The sequence below is a fragment of the Brienomyrus brachyistius genome, chromosome 2 (genome assembly GCF_023856365.1).
Source record: "Brienomyrus brachyistius isolate T26 chromosome 2, BBRACH_0.4, whole genome shotgun sequence".
In the NCBI taxonomy this organism is placed as follows: Eukaryota; Metazoa; Chordata; class Actinopteri; order Osteoglossiformes; family Mormyridae; genus Brienomyrus; species Brienomyrus brachyistius.
The window spans coordinates 35,981,957-36,004,639 of NC_064534.1; the positions used below are offsets into that span (position 1 = coordinate 35,981,957).

At 44.2% G+C, this 22,683-nt stretch overlaps 16 non-coding genes across 16 annotated transcripts; all 16 read left to right on the top strand.

Moving 5' to 3' along the window:
• Window positions 1–634: 634 nt before the first annotated feature.
• On the top strand, window positions 635–753 carry LOC125735554 (5S ribosomal RNA). Its single transcript, XR_007394848.1, has one exon. It is a non-coding gene; the product is annotated as a 5S ribosomal RNA (ribosomal RNA).
• Window positions 754–1,830: 1,077 nt separating this feature from the next.
• LOC125735837 (5S ribosomal RNA) lies at window positions 1,831–1,949 on the top strand. Its single transcript, XR_007395123.1, has one exon. It is a non-coding gene; the product is annotated as a 5S ribosomal RNA (ribosomal RNA).
• A 1,077-nt stretch (window positions 1,950–3,026) lies between these two features.
• Window positions 3,027–3,145, top strand: LOC125736847 (5S ribosomal RNA). The gene has a single exon (XR_007396115.1). It is a non-coding gene; the product is annotated as a 5S ribosomal RNA (ribosomal RNA).
• A 1,075-nt stretch (window positions 3,146–4,220) lies between these two features.
• LOC125735148 (5S ribosomal RNA) lies at window positions 4,221–4,339 on the top strand. Its single transcript, XR_007394446.1, has one exon. It is a non-coding gene; the product is annotated as a 5S ribosomal RNA (ribosomal RNA).
• A 1,136-nt stretch (window positions 4,340–5,475) lies between these two features.
• On the top strand, window positions 5,476–5,594 carry LOC125735839 (5S ribosomal RNA). Its single transcript, XR_007395125.1, has one exon. It is a non-coding gene; the product is annotated as a 5S ribosomal RNA (ribosomal RNA).
• A 1,076-nt stretch (window positions 5,595–6,670) lies between these two features.
• Window positions 6,671–6,789, top strand: LOC125734391 (5S ribosomal RNA). Its single transcript, XR_007393705.1, has one exon. It is a non-coding gene; the product is annotated as a 5S ribosomal RNA (ribosomal RNA).
• A 1,077-nt stretch (window positions 6,790–7,866) lies between these two features.
• Window positions 7,867–7,985, top strand: LOC125732846 (5S ribosomal RNA). Its single transcript, XR_007392211.1, has one exon. It is a non-coding gene; the product is annotated as a 5S ribosomal RNA (ribosomal RNA).
• Window positions 7,986–9,061: 1,076 nt separating this feature from the next.
• Window positions 9,062–9,180, top strand: LOC125732847 (5S ribosomal RNA). The gene has a single exon (XR_007392212.1). It is a non-coding gene; the product is annotated as a 5S ribosomal RNA (ribosomal RNA).
• Window positions 9,181–10,255: 1,075 nt separating this feature from the next.
• LOC125734393 (5S ribosomal RNA) lies at window positions 10,256–10,374 on the top strand. Its single transcript, XR_007393707.1, has one exon. It is a non-coding gene; the product is annotated as a 5S ribosomal RNA (ribosomal RNA).
• Window positions 10,375–11,451: 1,077 nt separating this feature from the next.
• On the top strand, window positions 11,452–11,570 carry LOC125732848 (5S ribosomal RNA). Its single transcript, XR_007392213.1, has one exon. It is a non-coding gene; the product is annotated as a 5S ribosomal RNA (ribosomal RNA).
• A 1,076-nt stretch (window positions 11,571–12,646) lies between these two features.
• Window positions 12,647–12,765, top strand: LOC125732849 (5S ribosomal RNA). Its single transcript, XR_007392214.1, has one exon. It is a non-coding gene; the product is annotated as a 5S ribosomal RNA (ribosomal RNA).
• A 1,077-nt stretch (window positions 12,766–13,842) lies between these two features.
• Window positions 13,843–13,961, top strand: LOC125735334 (5S ribosomal RNA). The gene has a single exon (XR_007394631.1). It is a non-coding gene; the product is annotated as a 5S ribosomal RNA (ribosomal RNA).
• Window positions 13,962–15,038: 1,077 nt separating this feature from the next.
• On the top strand, window positions 15,039–15,157 carry LOC125734394 (5S ribosomal RNA). The gene has a single exon (XR_007393708.1). It is a non-coding gene; the product is annotated as a 5S ribosomal RNA (ribosomal RNA).
• Window positions 15,158–16,234: 1,077 nt separating this feature from the next.
• On the top strand, window positions 16,235–16,353 carry LOC125733571 (5S ribosomal RNA). Its single transcript, XR_007392912.1, has one exon. It is a non-coding gene; the product is annotated as a 5S ribosomal RNA (ribosomal RNA).
• A 1,080-nt stretch (window positions 16,354–17,433) lies between these two features.
• On the top strand, window positions 17,434–17,552 carry LOC125737093 (5S ribosomal RNA). Its single transcript, XR_007396360.1, has one exon. It is a non-coding gene; the product is annotated as a 5S ribosomal RNA (ribosomal RNA).
• A 1,080-nt stretch (window positions 17,553–18,632) lies between these two features.
• LOC125731050 (5S ribosomal RNA) lies at window positions 18,633–18,751 on the top strand. The gene has a single exon (XR_007391339.1). It is a non-coding gene; the product is annotated as a 5S ribosomal RNA (ribosomal RNA).
• Window positions 18,752–22,683: the final 3,932 nt, after the last annotated feature.

The following is a 22,683-nucleotide window of genomic DNA, read 5'->3' on the forward strand; positions in this document are numbered from 1 at the left end:
ATTGGCCGGGGTAATTCACACCCTTCAATGCCAGCTTAATGTTTAGGTTAGTGGGAATCACAGAGGAATTAGGGATGGAAACTTCTTTGCTGGTGGTAGAAGCGGTCTGGTGAATTTTTAGAGAGAAGAGGCCGTCGATGTTTGAATGTAGAAAATTGTTCTGGCTGCAGCCTGCAGTATGGACTTGTTGGTGTGTGTAGCTCCCAGTGTTCTGACAGCGCGACGTTTTGGGGAAGCATGTGATTCAGCAGCTACCAGTGGGCTTCGTGCGGCGGAGATTTTGTGGCTGTTAGCGGAGTTGATAACAGAGGGTCGTTAAGAGAAGCCTGCATGCAGTAGGCAAAGGAGTAATGTTTGCCGGCGGGGGACGTGCGGCGATTAACCTGTACGGTAGTGAAAAGGAGTTAAAAAGAAGGAAGTGTGCGGATGCGGAAAGAATGGAATAATTGTGGTAGGCTGCTGGCTGAGTAGTTTGGTGAATGTTTGGTGTGGGTCCGGCGCTGCCGATTGGATGGTGGGGCTGCAGTGTGAGTCAGATAAAAAAAAAAAAAAGAACATTAGTAGGATCCAATGGGACCAACTGGCATGTATAGAGGCGTGTAATGCAAAAGGGCTGTTTTTGGTTGCATCTCTCGCTTACGGCCATACCACCCTGAACACGCCCGATCTCGTCTGATCTTGGAAGCTAAGCAGGGTAGGGTCTGGTTAGTACTTGGATGGGAGACCACCTGGGAATTCCAAGTGCTGTAAGCTTTTCTCACTTTTACTTCATACAGGTGGCGCTCCACTTCACGATTAATTTAAATCTATCACTCCCCTTCCATTTTACTATTTTATATATATATATATTTTTCTCTCATTCATAAAGGCAGCTTTTACACACCGTTTTACTCTAAATACTTCCTGGTAATTCTAGGTGCTGTAAGCTGTTCGTGCCTTTATTCCACCAGGGCGCGATCTTCTCACAAACTTGAAGACTGTCACTCCCCATTCACGTTTTACAACTTATTGTTAATGATAAAGAGACAGCTTTTTACACACAGTTTTAAACAAAGTACTGATATTATTCCTCTTCAACTGACCGCTTTGTTTTCTATGCAAAAACCACTTCGCCACAGAAGACTCGATATTATTGGCATAGCAAGTTCTGCTCTTCTCCTTTCAAAACTTGCTAAAAGCTGTATTTAAAAGAACAGATTGGCCGGGGTAATTCACACCCTTCAATGCCAGCTTAATGTTTAGGTTAGTAGGAATCACAGAGGAATTAGGGATGGAAACTTCTTTGCTGGTGGTAGAAGCGGTCTGGTGAATTTTTAGAGAAAAGAGGCCGTCGATGTTTGAATGTAAAAAATTGTTCTGGCTGCAGCCTGCAGTATGGACTTGTTGGTGTGTGTAGCTCCCAGTGTTCTGACAGCGCGATGTTTTGGGGAAGCATCTGATTCAGCAGCTACCAGTGGGCTTCGTGCGGCGGAGATTTTGTGGCTGTTAGCGGAGTTGATAACAGAGGGTCGTTAATAGAAGCCTGCATGCAGTAGGCAAAGGAGTAATGTTTGCCGGCGGGGGACGTGCGGCGATTAACCTGTGCGGTAGTGAAAAGGAGTTAAAAAGAAGGAAGTGTGCGGATGCGGAAAGAATGGAATAATTGTGGTAGGCTGCCGGCTGAGTAGTTTGGTGAATGTTTGGTGTGGGTCCGGCGCTGCCGATTGGATGGTGGTGCTGCAGTGTGAGTCAGATAAAAAAAAAAAAAAAACCAGGAGTAGGATCCAATGGGACTAACTGGCATGTATAGACGCGTGTAATGCAAAAGGGCTGTTTTTGGTAGCGTCTCTCACTTATGGCCATACCACCCTGAACACGCCAGATCTCATCCGATCTCGGAAGCCAAGCAGGGTAGGGTCTGGTTAGTACTTGGATGGGAGACCTCCTGGGAATACCAGGTGCTGTAAGCTTTTCTCACTTTTACTTTATACAGGGGGCGCTCCACTTCACGATTAATTTAAATCTATCACTCCCCTTCCATTTTACTATTTTATATATATATATATTTTTCTCTCATTCATAAAGGTAGCTTTTACACACCGTTTTACTCTAAATACTTCCTGGTAATTCAAGGTGCTCTAAGCTGTTCGTGCCTTTATTCCACCAGGGCGCGATCTTCTCACAAACTTGAAGACTGTCACTCCCCATTCACGTTTTACAACTTATTGTTAATGATAAAGAGACAGCTTTTTACACACAGTTTTAAACAAAGTACTGATATTATTCCTCTTCAACTGACCGCTTTGTTTTCTATGCAAAAACCACTTCGCCACAGAAGACTCGATATTATTGGCATAGCAAGTTCTGCTCTTCTCCTTTCAAAACTTGCTAAAAGCTGTATTTAAAAGAACAGATTGGCCGGGGTAATTCACACCCTTCAATGCCAGCTTAATGTTTAGGTTAGTGGGAATCACAGAGGAATTAGGGATGGAAACTTCTTTGCTGGTGGTAGAAGCGGTCTGGTGAATTTTTAGAGAGAAGAGGCCGTCGATGTTTGAATGTAGAAAATTGTTCTGGCTGCAGCCTGCAGTATGGACTTGTTGGTGTGTGTAGCTCCCAGTGTTCTGACAGCGCGACGTTTTGGGGAAGCATGTGATTCAGCAGCTACCAGTGGGCTTCGTGCGGCGGAGATTTTGTGGCTGTTAGCGGAGTTGATAACAGAGGGTCGTTAAGAGAAGCCTGCATGCAGTAGGCAAAGGAGTAATGTTTGCCGGCGGGGGACGTGCGGCGATTAACCTGTGCGGTAGTGAAAAGGAGTTAAAAAGAAGGAAGTGTGCGGATGCGGAAAGAATGGAATAATTGTGGTAGGCTGCCGGCTGAGTAGTTTGGTGAATGTTTGGTGTGGGTCCGGCGCTGCCGATTGGATGGTGGGGCTGCAGTGTGAGTCAGATAAAAAAAAAAAAAAGAACATTAGTAGGATCCAATGGGACCAACTGGCATGTATAGAGGCGTGTAATGCAAAAGGGCTGTTTTTGGTTGCATCTCTCGCTTACGGCCATACCACCCTGAACACGCCCGATCTCGTCTGATTTTGGAAGCTAAGCAGGGTAGGGTCTGGTTAGTACTTGGATGGGAGACCACCTGGGAATTCCAAGTGCTGTAAGCTTTTCTCACTTTTACTTCATACAGGTGGCGCTCCACTTCACGATTAATTTAAATCTATCACTCCCCTTCCATTTTACTATTTTATATATATATATATTTTTCTCTCATTCATAAAGGCAGCTTTTACACACCGTTTTACTCTAAATACTTCCTGGTAATTCTAGGTGCTGTAAGCTGTTCGTGCCTTTATTCCACCAGGGCGCGATCTTCTCACAAACTTGAAGACTGTCACTCCCCATTCACGTTTTACAACTTATTGTTAATGATAAAGAGACAGCTTTTTACACACAGTTTTAAACAAAGTACTGATATTATTCCTCTTCAACTGACCGCTTTGTTTTCTATGCAAAAACCACTTCGCCACAGAAGACTCGATATTATTGGCATAGCAAGTTCTGCTCTTCTCCTTTCAAAACTTGCTAAAAGCTGTATTTAAAAGAACAGATTGGCCGGGGTAATTCACACCCTTCAATGCCAGCTTAATGTTTAGGTTAGTGGGAATCACAGAGGAATTAGGGATGGAAACTTCTTTGCTGGTGGTAGAAGCGGTCTGGTGAATTTTTAGAGAGAAGAGGCCGTCGATGTTTGAATGTAGAAAATTGTTCTGGCTGCAGCCTGCAGTATGGACTTGTTGGTGTGTGTAGCTCCCAGTGTTCTGACAGCGCGATGTTTTGGGGAAGCATCTGATTCAGCAGCTACCAGTGGGCTTCGTGCGGCGGAGATTTTGTGGCTGTTAGCGGAGTTGATAACAGAGGGTCGTTAAGAGAAGCCTACATGCAGTAGGCAAAGGAGTAATGTTTGCCGGCGGGGGACGTGCGGCGATTAACCTGTGCGGTAGTGAAAAGGAGTTAAAAAGAAGGAAGTGTGCGGATGCGGAAAGAATGGAATAATTGTGGTAGGCTGCCGGCTGAGTAGTTTGGTGAATGTTTGGTGTGGGTCCGGCGCTGCCGATTGGATGGTGGGGCTGCAGTGTGAGTCAGATAAAAAAAAAAAAAACCAGGAGTAGGATCCAATGGGACTAACTGGCATGTATAGACGCGTGTAATGCAAAAGGGGTGTTTTTGGTCACGTCTCTCGCTTATGGCCATACCACCCTAAACACGCCCGATCTCATCCGATCTCGGAAGCCAAGCAGGGTAGGGTCTGGTCAGTACTTGGATGGGAGACCTCCTGGGAATACCAGGTGCTGTAAGCTTTTCTCACTTTTACTTTATACAGGGGGCGCTCCACTTCACGATTAATTTAAATCTATCACTCCCCTTCCATTTTACTATTTTATATATATATATATATATATATATATATATATATATATATATATGTATATATATATATATATATATATATATATTTTTTTTTTTTTTTTTTTCTCTCATTCATAAAGGTAGCTTTTACACACCGTTTTACTCTAAATACTTCCTGGTAATTCTAGGTGCTGTAAGCTGTTCGTGCCTTTATTCCACCAGGGCGCGATCTTCTCACAAACTTGAAAACTGTCACTCCCCATTCACGTTTTACAACTTATTGTTAATGATAAAGAGACAGCTTTTTACACACAGTTTTAAACAAAGTACTGATATTATTCCTCTTCAACTGACCGCTTTGTTTTCTATGCAAAAACCACTTCGCCACAGAAGACTCGATATTATTGGCATAGCAAGTTCTGCTCTTCTCCTTTCAAAACTTGCTAAAAGCTGTATTTAAAAGAACAGATTGGCCCTTCAATGCCAGCTTAATGTTTAGGTTAGTAGGAATCACAGAGGAATTAGGGATGGAAACTTCTTTGCTGGTGGTAGAAGCGGTCTGGTGAATTTTTAGAGAAAAGAGGCCGTCGATGTTTGAATGTAAAAAATTGTTCTGGCTGCAGCCTGCAGTATGGACTTGTTGGTGTGTGTAGCTCCCAGTGTTCTGACAGCGCGACGTTTTGGGGAAGCATGTGATTCAGCAGCTACCAGTGGGCTTCGTGCGGCGGAGATTTTGTGGCTGTTAGCGGAGTTGATAACAGAGGGTCGTTAAGAGAAGCCTGCATGCAGTAGGCAAAGGAGTAATGTTTGCCGGCAGGGGACGTGCGGCGATTAACCTGTGCGGTAGTGAAAAGGAGTTAAAAAGAAGGAAGTGTGCGGATGCGGAAAGAATGGAATAATTGTGGTAGGCTGCCGGCTGAGTAGTTTGGTGAATGTTTGGTGTGGGTCCGGCGCTGCCGATTGGATGGTGGTGCTGCAGTGTGAGTCAGATAAAAAAAAAAAAAAAACCAGGAGTAGGATCCAATGGGACTAACTGGCATGTATAGACGCGTGTAATGCAAAAGGGCTGTTTTTGGTAGCGTCTCTCACTTATGGCCATACCACCCTGAACACGCCAGATCTCATCCGATCTCGGAAGCCAAGCAGGGTAGGGTCTGGTTAGTACTTGGATGGGAGACCTCCTGGGAATACCAGGTGCTGTAAGCTTTTCTCACTTTTACTTTATACAGGGGGCGCTCCACTTCACGATTAATTTAAATCTATCACTCCCCTTCCATTTTACTATTTTATATATATATATATTTTTCTCTCATTCATAAAGGTAGCTTTTACACACCGTTTTACTCTAAATACTTCCTGGTAATTCAAGGTGCTCTAAGCTGTTCGTGCCTTTATTCCACCAGGGCGCGATCTTCTCACAAACTTGAAGACTGTCACTCCCCATTCACGTTTTACAACTTATTGTTAATGATAAAGAGACAGCTTTTTACACACAGTTTTAAACAAAGTACTGATATTATTCCTCTTCAACTGACCGCTTTGTTTTCTATGCAAAAACCACTTCGCCACAGAAGACTCGATATTATTGGCATAGCAAGTTCTGCTCTTCTCCTTTCAAAACTTGCTAAAAGCTGTATTTAAAAGAACAGATTGGCCGGGGTAATTCACACCCTTCAATGCCAGCTTAATGTTTAGGTTAGTGGGAATCACAGAGGAATTAGGGATGGAAACTTCTTTGCTGGTGGTAGAAGCGGTCTGGTGAATTTTTAGAGAGAAGAGGCCGTCGATGTTTGAATGTAGAAAATTGTTCTGGCTGCAGCCTGCAGTATGGACTTGTTGGTGTGTGTAGCTCCCAGTGTTCTGACAGCGCAATGTTTTGGGGAAGCATCTGATTCAGCAGCTACCAGTGGGCTTGGTGCGGCGGAGATTTTGTGGCTGTTAGCGGAATTGATAACAGAGGGTCGTTAATAGAAGCCTGCATGCAGTAGGCAAAGGAGTAATGTTTGCCGGTGGGGGACGTGCGGCGATTAACCTGTGCGGTAGTGAAAAGGAGTTAAAAAGAAGGAAGTGTGCGGATGCGGAAAGAATGGAATAATTGTTGTAGGCTGCCGGCTGAGTAGTTTGGTGAATGTTTGGTGTGGGTCCGGCGCTGCCGATTGGATGGTGGGGCTGCAGTGTGAGTCAGATAAAAAAAAAAAAAAAACAGGAGTAGGATCCAATGGGACTAACTGGCATGTATAGACGCGTGTAATGCAAAAGGGCTGTTTTTGGTCACGTCTCTCGCTTACGGCCATACCACCCTAAACACGCCCGATCTCATCCGATCTCGGAAGCCAAGCAGGGTAGGGTCTGGTCAGTACTTGGATGGGAGACCTCCTGGGAATACCAGGTGCTGTAAGCTTTTCTCACTTTTACTTTATACAGGGGGCGCTCCACTTCACGATTAATTTAAATCTATCACTCCCCTTCCATTTTACTATTTTATATATATATATATTTTTCTCTCATTCAAAAAGGCAGCTTTTAGAAACCGTTTTACTCTAAATACTTCCTGGTAATTCTAGGTGCTATAAGCTGTTCGTGCCTTTATTCCACCAGGGCGCGATCTTCTCACAAACTTGAAGACTGTCACTCCCCATTCACGTTTTACAACTTATTGTTAATGATAAAGAGACAGCTTTTTACACACAGTTTTAAACAAAGTACTGATATTATTCCTCTTCAACTGACCGCTTTGTTTTCTATGCAAAAACCACTTCGCCACAGAAGACTCGATATTATTGGCATAGCAAGTTCTGCTCTTCTCCTTTCAAAACTTGCTAAAAGCTGTATTTAAAAGAACAGATTGGCCGGGGTAATTCACACCCTTCAATGCCAGCTTAATGTTTAGGTTAGTGGGAATCACAGAGGAATTAGGGATGGAAACTTCTTTGCTGGTGGTAGAAGCGTTCTGGTGAATTTTTAGAGAGAAGAGGCCGTCGATGTTTGAATGTAGAAAATTGTTCTGGCTGCAGCCTGCAGTATGGACTTGTTGGTGTGTGTAGCTCCCAGTGTTCTGACAGCGCGATGTTTTGGGGAAGCATCTGATTCAGCAGCTACCAGTGGGCTTGGTGCGGTGGAGATTTTGTGGCTGTTAGCGGAGTTGATAACAGAGGGTCGTTAATAGAAGCCTGCATGCAGTAGGCAAAGGAGTAATGTTTGCCGGCGGGGGACGTGCGGCGATTAACCTGTGCGGTAGTGAAAAGGAGTTAAAAAGAAGGAAGTGTGCGGATGCGGAAAGAATGGAATAATTGTGGTAGGCTGCCGGCTGAGTAGTTTGGTGAATGTTTGGTGTGGGTCCGGCGCTGCCGATTGGATGGTGGGGCTGCAGTGTGAGTCAGATAAAAAATAAAAAAAAACCAGGAGTAGGATCCAATGGGACTAACTGGCATGTATAGACGCGTGTAATGCAAAAGGGCTGTTTTTGGTCACGTCTCTCGCTTACGGCCATACCACCCTGAACACGCCCGATCTCATCCGATCTCGGAAGCCAAGCAGGGTAGGGTCTGGTCAGTACTTGGATGGGAGACCTCCTGGGAATACCAGGTGCTGTAAGCTTTTCTCACTTTTACTTTATACAGGGGGCGCTCCACTTCACGATTAATTTAAATCTATCACTCCCCTTCCATTTTACTATTTTATATATATATATATTTTCTCTCTTTCATAAAGCCAGCTTTTAGAAACCGTTTTACTCTAAATACTTCCTGGTAATTCTAGGTGCTGTAAGCTGTTCGTGCCTTTATTCCACCAGGGCGCGATCTTCTCACAAACTTGAAGACTGTCACTCCCCATTCACGTTTTACAACTTATTGTTAATGATAAAGAGACAGCTTTTTACACACAGTTTTAAACAAAGTACTGATATTATTCCTCTTCAACTGACCGCTTTGTTTTCTATGCAAAAACCACTTCGCCACAGAAGACTCGATATTATTGGCATAGCAAGTTCTGCTCTTCTCCTTTCAAAACTTGCTAAAAGCTGTATTTAAAAGAACAGATTGGCCGGGGTAATTCACACCCTTCAATGCCAGCTTAATGTTTAGGTTAGTGGGAATCACAGAGGAATTAGGGATGGAAACTTCTTTGCTGGTGGTAGAAGCGGTCTGGTGAATTTTTAGAGAGAAGAGGCCGTCGATGTTTGAATGCAGAAAATTGTTCTGGCTGCAGCCTGCAGTATGGACTTGTTGGTGTGTGTAGCTCCCAGTGTTCTGACAGCGCGATGTTTTGGGGAAGCATCTGATTCAGCAGCTACCAGTGGGCTTGGTGCGGCGGAGATTTTGTGGCTGTTAGCGGAGTTGATAACAGAGGGTCGTTAATAGAAGCCTGCATGCAGTAGGCAAAGGAGTAATGTTTGCCGGCGGGGGACGTGCGGCGATTAACCTGTGCGGTAGTGAAAAGGAGTTAAAAAGAAGGAAGTGTGCGGATGCGGAAAGAATGGAATAATTGTGGTAGGCTGCCGGCTGAGTAGTTTGGTGAATGTTTGGTGTGGGTCCGGCGCTGCCGATTGGATGGTGGGGCTGCAGTGTGAGTCAGATAAAAAAAAAAAAAAGAACATTAGTAGTATCCAATGGGACTAACTGGCATGTATAGACGCGTGTAATGCAAAAGGGCTGTTTTTGGTCACGTCTCTCGCTTACGGCCATACCACCCTGAACACGCCCGATCTCATCCGATCTCGGAAGCCAAGCAGGGTAGGGTCTGGTCAGTACTTGGATGGGAGACCTCCTGGGAATACCAGGTGCTGTAAGCTTTTCTCACTTTTACTTTATACAGGGGGCGCTCCACTTCACGATTAATTTAAATCTATCACTCCCCTTCCATTTTACTATTTTATATATATATATTTTTTCTCTCTTTCATAAAGCCAGCTTTTAGAAACCGTTTTACTCTAAATACTTCCTGGTAATTCTAGGTGCTGTAAGCTGTTCGTGCCTTTATTCCACCAGGGCGCGATCTTCTCACAAACTTGAAGACTGTCACTCCCCATTCACGTTTTACAACTTATTGTTAATGATAAAGAGACAGCTTTTTACACACAGTTTTAAACAAAGTACTGATATTATTCCTCTTCAACTGACCGCTTTGTTTTCTATGCAAAAACCACTTCGCCACAGAAGACTCGATATTATTGGCATAGCAAGTTCTGCTCTTCTCCTTTCAAAACTTGCTAAAAGCTGTATTTAAAAGAACAGATTGGCCGGGGTAATTCACACCCTTCAATGCCAGCTTAATGTTTAGGTTAGTGGGAATCACAGAGGAATTAGGGATGGAAACTTCTTTGCTGGTGGTAGAAGCGGTCTGGTGAATTTTTAGAGAGAAGAGGCCGTCGATGTTTGAATGTAGAAAATTGTTCTGGCTGCAGCCTACAGTATGGACTTGTTGGTGTGTGTAGCTCCCAGTGTTCTGACAGCGCAATGTTTTGGGGAAGCATCTGATTCAGCAGCTACCAGTGGGCTTGGTGCGGCGGAGATTTTGTGGCTGTTAGCGGAGTTGATAACAGAGGGTCGTTAATAGAAGCCTGCATGCAGTAGGCAAAGGAGTAATGTTTGCCGGTGGGGGACGTGCGGCGATTAACCTGTGCGGTAGTGAAAAGGAGTTAAAAAGAAGGAAGTGTGCGGATGCGGAAAGAATGGAATAATTGTTGTAGGCTGCCGGCTGAGTAGTTTGGTGAATGTTTGGTGTGGGTCCGGCGCTGCCGATTGGATGGTGGGGCTGCAGTGTGAGTCAGATAAAAAAAAAAAAAAAACAGGAGTAGGATCCAATGGGACTAACTGGCATGTATAGACGCGTGTAATGCAAAAGGGCTGTTTTTGGTCACGTCTCTCGCTTACGGCCATACCACCCTAAACACGCCCGATCTCATCCGATCTCGGAAGCCAAGCAGGGTAGGGTCTGGTCAGTACTTGGATGGGAGACCTCCTGGGAATACCAGGTGCTGTAAGCTTTTCTCACTTTTACTTTATACAGGGGGCGCTCCACTTCACGATTAATTTAAATCTATCACTCCCCTTCCATTTTACTATTTTATATATATATATATTTTTCTCTCATTCAAAAAGGCAGCTTTTAGAAACCGTTTTACTCTAAATACTTCCTGGTAATTCTAGGTGCTATAAGCTGTTCGTGCCTTTATTCCACCAGGGCGCGATCTTCTCACAAACTTGAAGACTGTCACTCCCCATTCACGTTTTACAACTTATTGTTAATGATAAAGAGACAGCTTTTTACACACAGTTTTAAACAAAGTACTGATATTATTCCTCTTCAACTGACCGCTTTGTTTTCTATGCAAAAACCACTTCGCCACAGAAGACTCGATATTATTGGCATAGCAAGTTCTGCTCTTCTCCTTTCAAAACTTGCTAAAAGCTGTATTTAAAAGAACAGATTGGCCGGGGTAATTCACACCCTTCAATGCCAGCTTAATGTTTAGGTTAGTGGGAATCACAGAGGAATTAGGGATGGAAACTTCTTTGCTGGTGGTAGAAGCGTTCTGGTGAATTTTTAGAGAGAAGAGGCCGTCGATGTTTGAATGTAGAAAATTGTTCTGGCTGCAGCCTGCAGTATGGACTTGTTGGTGTGTGTAGCTCCCAGTGTTCTGACAGCGCGATGTTTTGGGGAAGCATCTGATTCAGCAGCTACCAGTGGGCTTGGTGCGGTGGAGATTTTGTGGCTGTTAGCGGAGTTGATAACAGAGGGTCGTTAATAGAAGCCTGCATGCAGTAGGCAAAGGAGTAATGTTTGCCGGCGGGGGACGTGCGGCGATTAACCTGTGCGGTAGTGAAAAGGAGTTAAAAAGAAGGAAGTGTGCGGATGCGGAAAGAATGGAATAATTGTGGTAGGCTGCCGGCTGAGTAGTTTGGTGAATGTTTGGTGTGGGTCCGGCGCTGCCGATTGGATGGTGGGGCTGCAGTGTGAGTCAGATAAAAAATAAAAAAAAACCAGGAGTAGGATCCAATGGGACTAACTGGCATGTATAGACGCGTGTAATGCAAAAGGGCTGTTTTTGGTCACGTCTCTCGCTTACGGCCATACCACCCTGAACACGCCCGATCTCATCCGATCTCGGAAGCCAAGCAGGGTAGGGTCTGGTCAGTACTTGGATGGGAGACCTCCTGGGAATACCAGGTGCTGTAAGCTTTTCTCACTTTTACTTTATACAGGGGGCGCTCCACTTCACGATTAATTTAAATCTATCACTCCCCTTCCATTTTACTATTTTATATATATATATATTTTCTCTCTTTCATAAAGCCAGCTTTTAGAAACCGTTTTACTCTAAATACTTCCTGGTAATTCTAGGTGCTGTAAGCTGTTCGTGCCTTTATTCCACCAGGGCGCGATCTTCTCACAAACTTGAAGACTGTCACTCCCCATTCACGTTTTACAACTTATTGTTAATGATAAAGAGACAGCTTTTTACACACAGTTTTAAACAAAGTACTGATATTATTCCTCTTCAACTGACCGCTTTGTTTTCTATGCAAAAACCACTTCGCCACAGAAGACTCGATATTATTGGCATAGCAAGTTCTGCTCTTCTCCTTTCAAAACTTGCTAAAAGCTGTATTTAAAAGAACAGATTGGCCGGGGTAATTCACACCCTTCAATGCCAGCTTAATGTTTAGGTTAGTGGGAATCACAGAGGAATTAGGGATGGAAACTTCTTTGCTGGTGGTAGAAGCGGTCTGGTGAATTTTTAGAGAGAAGAGGCCGTCGATGTTTGAATGCAGAAAATTGTTCTGGCTGCAGCCTGCAGTATGGACTTGTTGGTGTGTGTAGCTCCCAGTGTTCTGACAGCGCGATGTTTTGGGGAAGCATCTGATTCAGCAGCTACCAGTGGGCTTGGTGCGGCGGAGATTTTGTGGCTGTTAGCGGAGTTGATAACAGAGGGTCGTTAATAGAAGCCTGCATGCAGTAGGCAAAGGAGTAATGTTTGCCGGCGGGGGACGTGCGGCGATTAACCTGTGCGGTAGTGAAAAGGAGTTAAAAAGAAGGAAGTGTGCGGATGCGGAAAGAATGGAATAATTGTGGTAGGCTGCCGGCTGAGTAGTTTGGTGAATGTTTGGTGTGGGTCCGGCGCTGCCGATTGGATGGTGGGGCTGCAGTGTGAGTCAGATAAAAAAAAAAAAAAGAACATTAGTAGTATCCAATGGGACTAACTGGCATGTATAGACGCGTGTAATGCAAAAGGGCTGTTTTTGGTCACGTCTCTCGCTTACGGCCATACCACCCTGAACACGCCCGATCTCATCCGATCTCGGAAGCCAAGCAGGGTAGGGTCTGGTCAGTACTTGGATGGGAGACCTCCTGGGAATACCAGGTGCTGTAAGCTTTTCTCACTTTTACTTTATACAGGGGGCGCTCCACTTCACGATTAATTTAAATCTATCACTCCCCTTCCATTTTACTATTTTATATATATATATTTTTTCTCTCTTTCATAAAGCCAGCTTTTAGAAACCGTTTTACTCTAAATACTTCCTGGTAATTCTAGGTGCTGTAAGCTGTTCGTGCCTTTATTCCACCAGGGCGCGATCTTCTCACAAACTTGAAGACTGTCACTCCCCATTCACGTTTTACAACTTATTGTTAATGATAAAGAGACAGCTTTTTACACACAGTTTTAAACAAAGTACTGATATTATTCCTCTTCAACTGACCGCTTTGTTTTCTATGCAAAAACCACTTCGCCACAGAAGACTCGATATTATTGGCATAGCAAGTTCTGCTCTTCTCCTTTCAAAACTTGCTAAAAGCTGTATTTAAAAGAACAGATTGGCCGGGGTAATTCACACCCTTCAATGCCAGCTTAATGTTTAGGTTAGTGGGAATCACAGAGGAATTAGGGATGGAAACTTCTTTGCTGGTGGTAGAAGCGGTCTGGTGAATTTTTAGAGAGAAGAGGCCGTCGATGTTTGAATGTAGAAAATTGTTCTGGCTGCAGCCTGCAGTATGGACTTGTTGGTGTGTGTAGCTCCCAGTGTTCTGACAGCGCGATGTTTTGGGGAAGCATCTGATTCAGCAGCTACCAGTGGGCTTGGTGCGGCGGAGATTTTGTGGCTGTTAGCGGAGTTGATAACAGAGGGTCGTTAATAGAAGCCTGCATGCAGTAGGCAAAGGAGTAATGTTTGCCGGCGGGGGACGTGCGGCGATTAACCTGTGCGGTAGTGAAAAGGAGTTAAAAAGAAGGAAGTGTGCGGATGCGGAAAGAATGGAATAATTGTGGTAGGCTGCCGGCTGAGTAGTTTGGTGAATGTTTGGTGTGGGTCCGGCGCTGCCGATTGGATGGTGGGGCTGCAGTGTGAGTCAGATAAAAAAAAAAAAAAAGAACATTAGTAGTATCCAATGGGACTAACTGGCATGTATAGACGCGTGTAATGCAAAAGGGCTGTTTTTGGTCACGTCTCTCGCTTACGGCCATACCACCCTGAACACACCCGATGTCATCCGATCTCGGAAGCCAAGCAGGGTAGGGTCTGGTCAGTACTTGGATGGGAGACCTCCTGGGAATACCAGGTGCTGTAAGCTTTTCTCACTTTTACTTTATACAGGGGGCGCTCCACTTCACGATTAATTTAAATCTATCACTCCCCTTCCATTTTACTATTTTATATATATCTATATATTTTTCTCTCATTCATAAAGGCAGCTTTTACACACCATTTTACTCTAAATACTTCCTGGTAATTCTAGGTGCTGTAAGCTGTTCGTGCCTTTATTCCACCAGGGCGCGATCTTCTCACAAACTTGAAGACTGTCACTCCCCATTCACGTTTTACAACTTATTGTTAATGATAAAGAGACAGCTTTTTACACACAGTTTTAAACAAAGTACTGATATTATTCCTCTTCAACTGACCGCTTTGTTTTCTATGCAAAAACCACTTCGCCACAGAAGACTCGATATTATTGGCATAGCAAGTTCTGCTCTTCTCCTTTCAAAACTTGCTAAAAGCTGTATTTAAAAGAACAGATTGGCCGGGGTAATTCACACCCTTCAATGCCAGCTTAATGTTTAGGTTAGTGGGAATCACAGAGGAATTAGGGATGGAAACTTCTTTGCTGGTGGTAGAAGCGGTCTGGTGAATTTTTAGAGAGAAGAGGCCGTCGATGTTTGAATGTAGAAAATTGTTCTGGCTGCAGCCTGCAGTATGGACTTGTTCGTGTGTGTAGCTCCCAGTGTTCTGACAGCGCGACGTTTTGGGGAAGCATGTGATTCAGCAGCTACCAGTGGGCTTCGTGCGGCGGAGATTTTGTGGCTGTTAGCGGAGTTGATAACAGAGGGTTGTTAAGAGAAGCCTGCATGCAGTAGGCAAAGGAGTAATGTTTGCCGGCGGGGGACGTGCGGCGATTAACCTGTGCGGTAGTGAAAAGGAGTTAAAAAGAAGGAAGTGTGCGGATGCGGAAAGAATGGAATAATTGTGGTAGGCTGCCGGCTGAGTAGTTTGGTGAATGTTTGGTGTGGGTCCGGCGCTGCCGATTGGATGGTGGGGCTGCAGTGTGAGTCAGATAAAAAAAAAAAAAACCAGGAGTAGGATCCAATGGGACTAACTGGCATGTATAGACGCGTGTAATGCAAAAGGGGTGTTTTTGGTCACGTCTCTCGCTTACGGCCATACCACCCTAAACACGCCCGATCTCATCCGATCTCGGAAGCCAAGCAGGGTAGGGTCTGGTCAGTACTTGGATGGGAGACCTCCTGGGAATACCAGGTGCTGTAAGCTTTTCTCACTTTTACTTTATACAGGGGGCGCTCCACTTCACGATTAATTTAAATCTATCACTCCCCTTCCATTTTACTATTTTATATATATATATATTTTTCTCTCATTCAAAAAGGCAGCTTTTAGAAACCGTTTTACTCTAAATACTTCCTGGTAATTCTAGGTGCTGTAAGCTGTTCGTGCCTTTATTCCACCAGGGCGCGATCTTCTCACAAACTTGAAGACTGTCACTCCCCATTCACGTTTTACAACTTATTGTTAATGATAAAGAGACAGCTTTTTACACACAGTTTTAAACAAAGTACTGATATTATTCCTCTTCAACTGACCGCTTTGTTTTCTATGCAAAAACCACTTTGCCACAGAAGACTCGATATTATTGGCATAGCAAGTTCTGCTCTTCTCCTTTCAAAACTTGCTAAAAGCTGTATTTAAAAGAACAGATTGGCCGGGGTAATTCACACCCTTCAATGCCAGCTTAATGTTTAGGTTAGTGGGAATCACAGAGGAATTAGGGATGGAAACTTCTTTGCTGGTGGTAGAAGCGGTCTGGTGAATTTTTAGAGAGAAGAGGCCGTCGATGTTTGAATGTAGAAAATTGTTCTGGCTGCAGCCTGCAGTATGGACTTGTTCGTGTGTGTAGCTCCCAGTGTTCTGACAGCGCGATGTTTTGGGGAAGCATCTGATTCAGCAGCTACCAGTGGGCTTGGTGCGGCGGAGATTTTGTGGCTGTTAGCGGAGTTGATAACAGAGGGTCGTTAAGAGAAGCCTGCATGCAGTAGGCAAAGGAGTAATGTTTGCTGGCGGGGGACGTGCGGCGATTAACCTGTGCGATAGTGAAAAGGAGTTAAAGAGAAGGAAGTGTGCGGATGCAGAAAGAATGGAATAATTGTGGTAGGCTGCCGGCTGAGTAGTTTGGTGAATGTTTGGTGTGGGTCCGGCGTTGCCGATTGGATGGTGGGGCTGCAGTGTGAGTCACATAAAAAAAAAAAAAAAACCAGGAGTAGGATCCAATGGGACCAACTGGCATGTATAGAGGCGTGTAATGCAAAAGGGCTGTTTTTGGTAGCGTCTCTCGCTTATGGCCATACCACCCTGAACACACCCGATCTCATCTGATCTCGGAAGCTAAGCAGCGTAGGGTCTGGATAGTACTTGGATGGGAGACCACCTGGGAATACCAGGTGCTGTAAGCTTTTCTCACTTTTACTTTATACAGGGGGCGCTCCACTTCACGATTAATTTAAATCTATCACTCCCCTTCCATTTTACTATTTTATATATATATATTTTTTTTTTCTCTCATTCCTAAAGGCAGCTTTTAGAAACCGTTTTACTCTAAATACTTCCTGGTAATTCTAGGTGCTGTAAGCTGTTCGTGCCTTTATTCCACCAGGGCGCGATCTTCTCACAAACTTGAAGACTGTCACTCCCCATTCACGTTTTACAACTTATTGTTAATGATAAAGAGACAGCTTTTTACACACAGTTTTAAACAAAGTACTGATATTATTCCTCTTCAACTGATCGCTTTGTTTTCTATGCAAAAACCACTTCGCCACAGAAGACTCGATATTATTGGCATAGCAAGTTCTGCTCTTCTCCTTTCAAAACTTGCTAAAAGCTGTATTTAAAAGAACAGATTGGCCGGGGTAATTCACACCCTTCAATGCCAGCTTAATGTTTAGGTTAGTGGGAATCACAGAGGAATTAGGGATGGAAACTTCTTTGCTGGTGGTAGAAGCGGTCTGGTGAATTTTTAGAGAGAAGAGGCCGTCGATGTTTGGATGTAGAAAATTGTTCTGGCTGCAGCCTGCAGTATGGACTTGTTGGTGTGTGTAGCTCCCAGTGTTCTGACAGCGTGACGTTTTGGGGAAGCATGTGATTCAGCAGCTACCAGTGGGCTTCGTGCGGCGGAGATTTTGTGGCTGTTAGCGGAGTTGATAACAGAGGGTCGTTAAGAGAAGCCTACATGCAGTAGGCAAAGGAGTAATGTTTGCCGGCGGGGGACGTGCGGCGATTAACCTGTGCGGTAGTGAAAAGGAGTTAAAAAGAAGGAAGTGTGCGGATGCGGAAAGAATGGAATAATTGTGGTAGGCTGCCGGCTGAGTAGTTTGGTGAATGTTTGGTGTGGGTCCGGCGCTGCCGATTGGATGGTGGTGCTGCAGTGTGAGTCAGATAAAAAAAAAAAAAAAACCAGTAGTAGGATCCAATGGGACTAACTGGCATGTATAGACGCGTGTAATGCAAAAGGGCTGTTTTTGGTCGCATCTCTCGCTTACGGCCATACCACCCTGAACATGCCTGATCTCGTCTGATCTTGGAAGATAAGCAAGGTAGGGTCTGGTTAGTACTTGGATGGGAGACCTCCTGGGAATACCAGGTGCTGTAAGCTTTTCTCACTTTTACTTTATACAGGGGGCGCTCCACTTCACGAATAATTTAAATCTAGCACTCCCCTTCCATTTTACTATTTTATATATATATATTTTTTTTCTCTCTTTCATAAAGCCAGCTTTTAGAAACCGTTTTACTCTAAATACTTCCTGGTAATTCTAGGTGCTGTAAGCTGTTCGTGCCTTTATTCCACCAGGGCGCGATCTTCTCACAAACTTGAAGACTGTCACTCCCCATTCACGTTTTACAACTTATTGTTAATAATAAAGAGACAGCTTTTTACACACAGTTTTAAACAAAGTACTGATATAATTCCTCTTCAACTCACCGGTTTGTTTTCTATGCAAAAACCACTTGACCACAGAAGACTCGATATTATTGGCATAGCAAGGTCTGCTCTTCTCCTCCTTTCAAAACTCGCTAAAAGCTGTATTTAAAAGAGCAGGTTGGCCGGGGTAATTCACACCCTTCAATGCCAGCTTAATGTTTAGGTTAGTGGGAATCACAGAGGAATTAGGGATGGAAACTTCTTTGCTGGTGGTAGAAGCGTTCTGGTGAATTTTTAGAGAGAAGAGGCCGTCAATGTTTGAATGTAGAAAATTGTTCTGGCTGCAGCCTGCAGTATGGACTTGTTGGTGTGTTTAGCTCCCAGTGTTCTGACAGCGTGACGTTTTGGGGAAGCATGTGATTCAGCAGCTACCAGTGGGCTTCGTGCGGCGGAGATTTTGTGGCTGTTAGCGGAGTTGATAACAGAGGGTCGTTAAGAGAAGCCTGCATGCAGTAGGCAAAGGAGTAATGTTTGCCGGCGGGGGACGTGCGGCGATTAACCTGTGCGGTAGTGAAAAGGAGTTAAAAAGAAGGAAGTGTGCGGATGCGGAAAGAATGGAATAATTGTGGTAGGCTGCCGGCTGAGTAGTTTGGTGAATGTTTGGTGTGGGTCCGGCGCTGCCGATTGGATGGTGGGGCTGCAGTGTGAGTCAGATAAAAAAAAAAAAAAAACATTAGTAGGATCCAATGGGACCAACTGGCATGTATAGAGGCGTGTAATGCAAAAGGGATGTTTTTGGTAGCATCTCTTGCTTGCGGCCATACCACCCTGAACACGCCCGATCTCATCTGATCTTGGAAACTAAGCAGTGTAGGGACTGGTTAGTACTTGGATGGGAGACCACCTGGGAATACCAGGTGCTGTAAGCTTTTCTCACTTTTACTTTATACAGGGGGCGCTCCACTTCACGATTAATTTAAATCTAGCACTCCCCTTCCATTTTACTATTTTATATATATATATTTTTTCTCTCTTTCATAAAGGCAGCTTTTAGAAACCGTTTTACTCTAAATACTTCCTGGTAATTCTAGGTGCTGTAAGCTGTTCGTGCCTTTATTCCACCAGGGCGCGATCTTCTCACAAACTTGAAGACTGTCACTCCCCATTCACGTTTTACAACTTATTGTTAATGATAAAGAGACAGCTTTTTACACACAGTTTTAAACAAAGTACTGATATTATTCCTCTTCAACTGACCGCTTTGTTTTCTATGCAAAAACCACTTCGCCACAGAAGACTCGATATTATTGGCATAGCAAGTTCTGCTCTTCTCCTTTCAAAACTTGCTAAAAGCTGTATTTAAAAGAACAGATTGGCCGGGGTAATTCACACCCTTCAATGCCAGCTTAATGTTTAGGTTAGTGGGAATCACAGAGGAATTAGGGATGGAAACTTCTTTGCTGGTGGTAGAAGCGGTCTGGTGAATTTTTAGAGAGAAGAGGCCGTCGATGTTTGAATGTAGAAAATTGTTCTGGCTGCAGCCTGCAGTATGGACTTGTTGGTGTGTGTAGCTCCCAGTGTTCTGACAGCGTGACGTTTTGGGGAAGCATGTGATTCAGCAGCTACCAGTGGGCTTCGTGCGGCGGAGATTTTGTGGCTGTTAGCGGAGTTGATAACAGAGGGTCGTTAAGAGAAGCCTGCATGCAGTAGGCAAAGGAGTAATGTTTGCCGGCGGGGGACGTGCGGCGATTAACCTGTGCGGTAGTGAAAAGGAGTTAAAAAGAAGGAAGTGTGCGGATGCGGAAAGAATGGAATAATTGTGGTAGGCTGCTGGCTGAGTGTTAGGTTGAAGAAACTGTTAGTAATCATTTGTTATCATTTCTGTATAATCAGCAATGAGTGTAAATATGTATATACATTATTTTGTTTTTCTTTACCTTCATACTTTAGATTATATTAGTTTACACGTATCCTGAGCACGTGTTTAAATAGTTGTCCACCTGAGTAAAACCAGAACTTCTTCTTCTCTCACAGTCTTTTCTTTGTTCTCACTCCAAGACCCCTGCCCCCCATTGACTATAAATAAAGGTGCCAAGGGGAACCACCCTTTGTAACACATTCCTTTGTAGCCTAGCATGCAGAGAGTGTGGTTACCCTTGTGCAAATAAAACTCTAAGTGTGTTGTCTCGTAATTAATGGTGTGTACAGAGTTGGAGTGGAAAGCCTGTCGCTTTCTCCAACATATACTGTATTGTAGTTTGGTCCTGTGTGCAGGGTTGGAGTGGAAAGCCTGACGCTTTCTCCAACATATTATTTGGTCCTTCGAGCCGGATCCGAGGACACCTGACGACATCGCCAGCGCACCGAGAGGAGCGACACCGAAGTCTGTCGACAGCCACTCGGAGACGGGTGCAAGAAAGACCTGTGACGTGAATTCGTCATCAGGCCGGTGGTTAGAACTGCGCTCGACGTCTGGTGATGTCTGACGGACCTCGGTGGCGGAACACAGGCACACAGGACAGGTGAGACAACAAAGGTTATTCAGCTAAATAACCGGGTCAATTGACGTGGGTTAGGCTTAGCCGTAATTAAGCAGAAAAGGGGTTAGGCTTAGCCGTAATTAAGCAGAAAAGGGGTTAGGCTTAGCCGTAATTAAGCGAAATATGAACATGCATGTATTGTGTGAATGACTGGACTAAGACTATTATAGAGGCTTAGAGTTGCTTTGGTCAGTCCATTTCTTATTTTGCCTGGTGGGAAAGAAGTACTGGTGATTGAAGGATCAAGGACGGGTTTCATCCCTGAAAACCGATACCGCTGCACGAACAGCGTGCAGTAGAAGGCCGTATTGGTGTCCTCCCATATATCTCGTACCAGTGAAATTCCACCCAGGACCTGTGTAGTGCGGAGACGGGAAAGAAAAAAAATGGGAAAGAATCAGAGTAAGAGGATTGAACTAGAGGGAGATGAGAAGTTTATGGAAGGATATAAACCAGGTTCAGGACAAATAAGTAATCAGAGGTGGAGAAAAAAACATGGGTTTGAAGGGAAACTCCACACTCCAGATATCTTAAAATTACAAGGAAATTTAAGACTAGAAATGTTACAAACCTTGAAGAAAGGAAAATTGGAGAAAAGGAAAAAAGAATATAAGTATTCAGATAATTGGTTGGAACAAAGTAAGTTAAGAGATGTACGTAGAAAGCAGAAAAAGGATGATAGAAAGGATAAATTAACTGCAGCCGCTCTAGTCACTTTAGATGATGAGACGGTGGCCAAAATAAAACATAGAGAAAATAGACCACCAGCACCGCCACTATTGCCTGCCCCCATGCAACCCGTAGATAGAAGGGAAATAAAACAACCATCAGCTATGGGCACAATACCAAAGAAGCCATCAGCTCTTCCTTCTTCCCCCATTATAACTAGGAGTAGAGATCCTACGTTATACCCTGTGCGCGATCTAGCTACTGCTAAGGTTCGATGGCATCCGCGAAATGAAGGCATTGATATTGATAGTGAAGAGGAAGAAATAGAATTACAATGCCCCCTAGTGGAGGTGGCAAACCCTAATAGAGAGCCAGATGGAGGACCTGAAACAATGTTAGTCTATAGACCATGGACAGCTGAAGATAGAACGGCAGCATTAAAGGGAATACCTCCTGTTGATGAAGGGGTACCAGAATTTTGGACAGCAATATTGGAACTACAGAGCAGTTTCCACCTGAATGGTAGAGAAATGTTCCAATGTTTAAGACAGCTGTTCAATCATAAATGGGGAAGAGTAGCAGGAGACTTTACTGGTCATGGACCAGACAATCAACCACTTGCACATAATTCACAAGCTCTGCAACAGAGTATGCAGCAATTACATGGAAGGATAGAGACAGTGTTTATGAGACGAGCAGATTATGGCAGAATTGCACAATGCAAGCAAAAAGATGGAGAAGAGCCAGAGGATTTTATGGATAGGATGAGAGTGGTGTTTAGAGGGAATTCAGGAATTCCTCATAATGAGGAAAATGGAGGAGTTTATCAGCAACAGTTAAAACGTGCGTTCATCACAGGGCTAAAACCTGAACTGAAGAGATACATAGATAAACATTGGGTACATCAGAATACTGGTTCAGTGCAGCAAGCCCTAGAATATGCCCAACACGCCCATACAGCACAAAAACAGAAATCAGACGCAGTGTTTGCTGCTAATGATACTGTTGCAATAATACATATGAATCCTCCGGGGAGGGGAGGGTTCAGAGGAAGGTCACGAGGCCGAGGAAGGGGGAGAGGTGCTTTTAGGAGCAATCAGCGAAATTTATTACAGCAAGATAACACTTGCTGGACATGCGGAAAACTTGGGCACTTAGCTAGGCAATGTAGAACCAAGTTTATAAACAACCCAAATTCCACAGAGAATCAATGACAATTAGCCTGTGAACTATCAAAAGAGCCAGATAAGCTGCAAAAACAGGATGAGACAGAAGAGATAGATTTGCAAGCAGTTTGCCAACTGCTAGCACTAAAACAACTTGAAGAACTACCAAAACGAAGGCTTATTATAAATGGGAAAATATATGAGTGCCTATGTGATACCGGAGCCTGTAGAACAGTGTTAACCACTAGCCCTCCAAGGGTCACCTTTTCCTCGTCCTCCATAAATATCCGAACTGCAGGAGGCCAAGCCAAAAGTCATCAATTGACAAATCCAGTTAGCATAAAAGATGAGGAAACAGAGTTAGAATGTCACGCCCAAGTGCTAATAAGCCCTTCATGTCCAGTCAATCTGTTAGGAAGGGATCTTATGATACAAATGGGTATTAGTGTGATTGCAACACCCACTGGCATGAAGGCTATAGTAGAA